The sequence below is a fragment of the Buteo buteo genome, chromosome 3, assembly GCF_964188355.1.
Source record: "Buteo buteo chromosome 3, bButBut1.hap1.1, whole genome shotgun sequence".
Lineage (NCBI taxonomy): Eukaryota > Metazoa > Chordata > Aves > Accipitriformes > Accipitridae > Buteo > Buteo buteo.
This window is the reverse complement of record NC_134173.1, coordinates 59,368,431-59,375,379: the sequence shown is the minus strand read 5'-3', so window position 1 is coordinate 59,375,379 and position 6,949 is coordinate 59,368,431.

The window sequence follows — 6,949 nt, the reverse complement described above, 5'->3', positions numbered from 1 at the left end:
AGTATGCTGCAGCACGAAACATGCTTCTCAATGACTTCTTATAATTTGTTGTGCCCTTTAACTATAAACCTGTACAATTTATGGGAGATAGCACCAGCTTTACCCTGGAAAGCAGGAAAGAAATCTCTGCCCTCTTCAAGAACTGTATGTCATCATTAACAATTTCAATACACTGCCTTTTAAGTCACAGGGAGCTGCCAGATAAAAGCACTGTTAATAATGTATATTTCAGTGAAGTCATTAAAATGCTTAGGTCATTTTATGGTTCATGCCAAAGCACCCATAAAAAGCTAGTGTGATTTTAAAAGTTAGCTGAGGTCATGGAATAAACTGTAGTTTAGACTAATTTTCAAAAGCAACTGAAGAAAAAAAAAAACAGAGCAAGGAAAGCTATTTTCAGTTCTCTCTTACAGCTTGATAATAGGATCAGTGAGAAAATAATAAAATATTATTGATAAGGCAGGACTATAAACTTGAAGTTTGCATTGCAGTTTTTGCTAACAATGTCAATACTTGATTCACTTTCTAAGCTGGAATTTCACCTTATGTTATTCAGATATATACTCATGATTTATTCTGTGGCACAACAGTGAGAAATTGTACAATACTTGGGAGAAGATGAATAAGGGAACCCTGAAAATGTACTGAATGATTTCCTAGGTGATGCAAAAAGTAACCAAATTCAGTAACTTTTGGTGGGATTAGACTGTGTGGGATTAGTGATGTGGATATTTTTGACTCATGATAGACTGTGAAAAACAAGTTTAGTGAGGTACAATGGAAAAATGCATTCTAATACATGATATTTGGGGCTACAAATAAACCAATATACAAACTTCTGAAAAATACCTTGAGATATTTGTATTCCTGTTGAAGTATTGCTAAAACTAAGTATTTGTGAAGATTCCCAGTTGGCAAAAACAAAGAGTTCCTTAAAGAAAAAGTTGAACTCGGCTCTGAAATCAAAACTGTTAGCAGTGTGTTCTGACAAACTATAAAGATAAAATCCCCTTTCGTTATCACACTCTGTATTCTCCAGTCATGTCCAGTTTCATCTGCTGCAGTGGAGAAGGGAGTTTCTCCGGAGGTTGAGGTCAGGTTACAGACACAGAGTGTTTGAAAAAGCACTGGAGTATCTGATGAGAAATTGCATCAAGGGCCCTGAGCCAGGAGTATGTGATCTCAGACCAGCTGACAGCCTATTTTTTCTTAGACAAGCATACAAAACTTAGTATCTTTTGGCAAGAGTACACCAGAAGTGGTTTTTTTTGACACATGCATCCCTCACCTGACGTTTCAAGTATGCATAACCTCACCACTTCAGCGGTGTCCACAGAAATCCATGTATAGAGTTACAAATGTTATAATGTACTAGGCATAAACTAAACATTAATCCCATTTTTGCTGCTTTGTTGCAAATAGCAGATGCATTACACCATAGCTTTTCTAAATGAAAAGTAGAAAAAGATTCTGTATGCATACAGGATCAGAGGAGCCAACCAGTGTTTAAGCTGTAATGAAAATTAAATTCTGAAATAACAACAGGGTTTCTAAATATTCCTAAATAGTATTAGGAAGCAGATCTGATATTCAGATCCATTTTTCCTTGTTAAAAAAACAAGTCCTCAAAACTTCTGTCTGTATTGGATATTTCTAGAAACAGATTATGGTTTAATGACTTTGTTTAGCTAGATGACTGCTAGCCTTTCTCATGGATGTACCGTTTAAAAACAATGCTGACAGGAATATGCAAGTCCATCCTTTCTATTTGGTGTTACTTTTACGGTGAAACTAACATAATTGTTTGGCACAGCTTGTGGTATTTGCTTACAGTAGGTTTCAGCAGGCTATATTTCATTTTGTCACAAGTTCTCTCTTGAGTCTAGGCTAGAAGTATGTTTCTTTTAACTCTACTGATACCATAAAAAATAACAGTGGGAGTTATGTGAGTATTATTTATGCAGATTTTCTTTTTAAGTTATCTTCCAGCAGTGATATAATTTTAATACTGGATTGGGGCCAGATCCTGCAGACTTGCCAGTGCATAACTGCTGCTGAACTGAATGGCAGTCCTTGCATCAGGCTCAGGCATTTGTGGCATCACGTGCTGATGTGGGTTAAATTTGCATTCCATGAAGACTCGAGACCAAAGCTTCAAAGCGGTTGAGTAGGGGCTTTTGACTGCTATAAACTCAATTCAAGCCCACAGTAAATGGTAATGATAGTCTCTCATACTGACTTATATCTATATTAAATATATGCAGGAAAATGACAAAACCATAAGAGGTATATGGAATAATAAAGGGAATCTACTATTTACCATATGTCAATTCATTCAACATTTACTATATGTCAATGCACTTTTACAAAGGAAAAATGAACAAATTTGAAACTAAGAGGTTAAATCTGCATTCGTTACCCCCCCAAATCAGTTAGAAGGCCCACTGATCATTTGACATCTAGATTAATATAGCAAAGTACAAGGAAATCAAGAAAACAAATGTGTAAGGTACTTGTTAATAACAGATGTTTTTCCTAGTGAGGATTTTGAATCTTCTGAAATTTGTATCACCAGTGGGTGCACAACCATTGTATTCATTTAAGTTACTCTTAGTATCTAGAAGAATTCCCTAGTAGATGATTTTCAAAGCGTAGGCTTTACTTCAGGTAGGAACTGCAGGGCAGGACATAACCTTTCAGCTATTTTGGTAATTATAGTTATCTGAGGACCACGGGATTGAATCATATTTCAGAAATATTTGGGCCCGATCCTTTAATCTTTCCTGAAGCTCGCCCCACACCTGCTTTGCGCTGCAGCAGGGGATGCTGAAATCCAGCTGTGCCAGGCGGCACCGTCCCCAGGGCACCTCCTGCGGGCGACGGGACATGAGATCAGTTCTGACAGGCTTCCTCCCTGTCCCCTACACTTACACAGATCCCTGCCCTGCCTGTGTGTTACAGCCTTACAATGCAGCTTACTTTTTTGTCAGTGAAAGCAAAAGGGGGCCAGGCTCCGGCTCCCACTACCTATTCTAATATGGGATGTTGAGGGGGAGATGCGAGGGGACTCTGCCCTGCTGTATCCCTGCTCCTCCCACACTCAAATTCTAGGAGGCATTTGGTGCAATTAGCAGTTAAACTGAGGCAAGGGACTGGGTGTCAGACATGTGCAGCTGGGGACTGCTGGCTGGGCGCCTCCAGCAAGTTCGGAACAACAACACGGCGTGAGCCAACACATATCTCAGCAGGAGTTGTGCCATCATACCAGGCTACAGTCGAAGCGCCTCGTCCAGAGAGAAGGGCAACGTCTGCAAAACGCAGCTGGGTCTGAACAGAAAGGTAACGGAGGCTGATGTAGTCTTTCACTGTTACCCATAATGTAAATTCGTGGCTCAAACTGGACCTGTGTCTTTCGGCTAACTAATCAGACCATAAATCAACTGCACATTTGGCATGGTCGACAATTTAGGATCAGTAGAAAATATTTTCCTGTTCATCTTGTCTGCTTTTAGAGAAAAATGAAGTAAAGTTACAAACTTACAGTGAAAATAAAATTATCAAATCAGATGCAAAATGAAGATTAAAAATCTCATTTTCTCTTCTTGACATTTCTAAACAACATTAAGGTTCTCCAGCAGCCCTACAAACACACATCTTTTCCTGGAAGTGGAGCACTCTTATTTCTCCCCTTTGCATATTCAGTGTTCTCAGAAACTTCACAGGCTTTTGTATCAAAGCACCGTCACTGTTATTTACCGACAGTTGTGGAAAATAGGATACCGCCATTGTCTGAAAGTAGATGCCTAGATAAAATATAAGTGGCATTTGCCTTTTAATTGCCCCAGATAGCACAATTATCTTATTAAAAGGGAATGAGAGGATGGTAACAACATAACTCATTCACATGGGGGATGTTATCAAGCAGAAGTATACCTGTCAGGAACCACACACACAAACTACAAACACACCTCTCCAAAATCCTTATGCCAGTGATTTAAAAGCCATCAAGGACTACACAATCTGTTTGATTACTTGAAGAATTTATAGCCCGACTGGTATCCTGACAATCTTTCTGATGTTGAAAGCATTAAGCTTTATCATTTACTCCTACTAATATTATCATCTATTGCTTATATGGAGTAGCATTTCAAGGCCCTGTTCAAGACAACATTGCAATAGATACTGAAAAAATAGACCAAAAGGCCTTGTCCTTGTTCATACTTCAAGCTCTAAACCTTCCCGGAGAGAGCCTATGTGGAGGCCACTGCTGGATAAGTGTCTAGCCAAGAACATTAATAAAAGCAGAATGGAAAAAGGGCAGGAGGATGACAGTAACTATGATATGATCCTTGGCTTATATATATTGATACTGTGAAGTTGATAGAAGCAAGACCAGGCTCAGAAGGATAAGACCAAAAAAGAAACATATCAACAGTTGAATAAATAATAACCATGTTTATGGTCCCTCTTCAGTGCTATTCACATTTTCATGAACTAATTTATACATGAATACACATATATAAATTTCTATTTGTTCAACACAGGACCTCAGTACTGAACAAACCCATGCATATCCCCAATTTTATTATTAAAGCAACTCCAGAAGGATTAATACAATACTTAATAAGGTAATTAGGATAAAAGACTTTGTAAGATTCTTACTTTTTCAAGTCTACTTCTAGGGGGGAAGTATTGTTCATATTTTTGTCATTTAAAAGGACATGAAGTAAAAAGCCTCTGCTTTGACCATTCTTCAATACTGTTACTTGTGAAATATGGTTTAAATGCAATTCAGTTACCCTGAGCTCAAATTCTAATGCCCTGCTAATACAGTTTCTGCTCTTCCCTTAAGTTGTACAGCTACTGATGTTGGCAATTGTATACCATTCATGCTGGTTTTCTTATTTCAGTGGCAGTTCAGATGGATTCATGCTTCATATAGTGAGCATGGGAAATCGTATTATTTTGGCCAGCAGTGCCTTGGATCACATCTGCACTTTCCCCATTACCTTGTGTCTGCCCCCGCAGGCACTTTGCACTGATCACCACCCCTTGTATCACATCTCACTTGGCTACAGCACTTTCAGGCTCATACAACAGAGCCTGTGGGGATGTTCTATACCTCATCTCCTTCTCCACCATGATGGTCTCTCATTTTGCCTTTTGCTCCTGTGTGAGTGTTCCCATAAATTGATGAAATTTGTCCTAGTTCCAATCGTTACATTTTGCCAGAAGCATGTGGTAATTGGCAAGGCATTACTTTGATTCAAAGGGGAGAGCTCATAAGAACCGTGTTAGATTGCAGGTCAGTGAGAACTTATCCTCTTAACGTTATTAGATGTCATCAACCAATTTCAAGCTCACCTAAAGACCTCTGGAAGAGTGTGCTTCAATTCCTGGGAAACTTTCTGATATACAGGTGTCACTGCATCCTTTGTCTTTGCCAGACTGAAGAGCATTTGAAATCAGACTCCTGTCTACCCGCAGGTTAAGAACAGAATAAAAGTAGCGCAGAAATAAAACTTTTAGTCCTCTAGAACAGAGAGACCCAACTAGGTGTGCAAGATAAATGAGCAGACACTTCTCAGACACCCATTTTGGGGTCATAAAACTCCTTTCACCAGTGCTGTATTCATCAAGAGACACTTGTCCCCAGATAGAACTAAAAATGTCAACTATGCTTCTCCAAGTGGCACTTCAGTCCAGATTCACAATCAAATGCTTTTTCTATCCACTCTGTGCTGCAAGTGCTATATACTACATAAACATACATAAGGTACAGAGGAAAATAAGGCAAGATACGTATTTTCTTGATAACCCCAGGAGATGCAGCATTCAGAAATACTTAACTGCTGAATACCACTGCTACTTACTTTCTCACTCATTCTGACTTTGTATGAAAAAAGTCCCTGTCAGATCCACCATACTGGTATCTTCCAGTTCAAATGATGATTGGCTGGTAGCCACTGAGCCAAGATAAAAGTGAACACTTGCTCCAAAGCAAAAAAGCTTTCAGAACTAGGGAGGAGTCATTATGTATGTGTCCATCTCAGAACAATCTGTCTTCCTTGAGTATTCATGTTTCAGCAGTACCACACCAAACCCTAAAACAATTGGAGTTATTGATTACACCAGGGCTCATCTAGCAGAAATAGCTGCATGCCATCATGTTTTTCATGACCTCACCACAGCCTCATCCCAAGCTACTGGAAATCTGCATAGAGTTTACATTATATAAAAAAAAAAAGCCATATGGTACAGTAAGCTACAGTTATTCAGCTCAGGCGGTTAAATTTCAGGAGTCATAACAAGGCTGCTCCTAAGCTTTGACACTGGATCAAGCGATAATCTTCTCAAAGGTTATCAAAATATGTGTCCTGCTATATACAACTATTTTATGAATTAGATAAATTGGACCTATATAGCAATACAAGATTTCATTCTACTAGAGCTCAGGCACAGCTGTAGTCTAAAACACACAGGATCTTTCTGTGCCACTTAGACCGCTCATTACAAAACAATAGCCTTTGATGGGAGTGCCTGTTATGGTAAGGAAGTTTAGTAATTGTTTCTAGGTAGATTTTTTAATGTGTTTACACTGCATTTTAAAAGCAGATCCAAACTGCACTTTAACCCAAATTTCCCATATTTCCCAAACTGTTTGGATGCAGAGCTGAGTCACAAGTTTTGGCAGAGCTCTGGGAACCCTGGGGAGGGAAGCTTAAATGCAGGCAGCCACTGGCCACAGGTCCTTCCTCACATCATCTCCCGTGCGGGTGCAGGCTCGGATGTGCCTCCTTGCCGTGACTCTGCCTCTATGTATCTCCTAATTCACACAGTAACTTCAGATGCCCGAAGTCAGACAAGACAACCCAAGTCCTTTCTACGTATATAGGCTGCTACACAAACATCCGAGGGTCTGCAGTGCTTTAGGTTGCTTTTTGGCTTG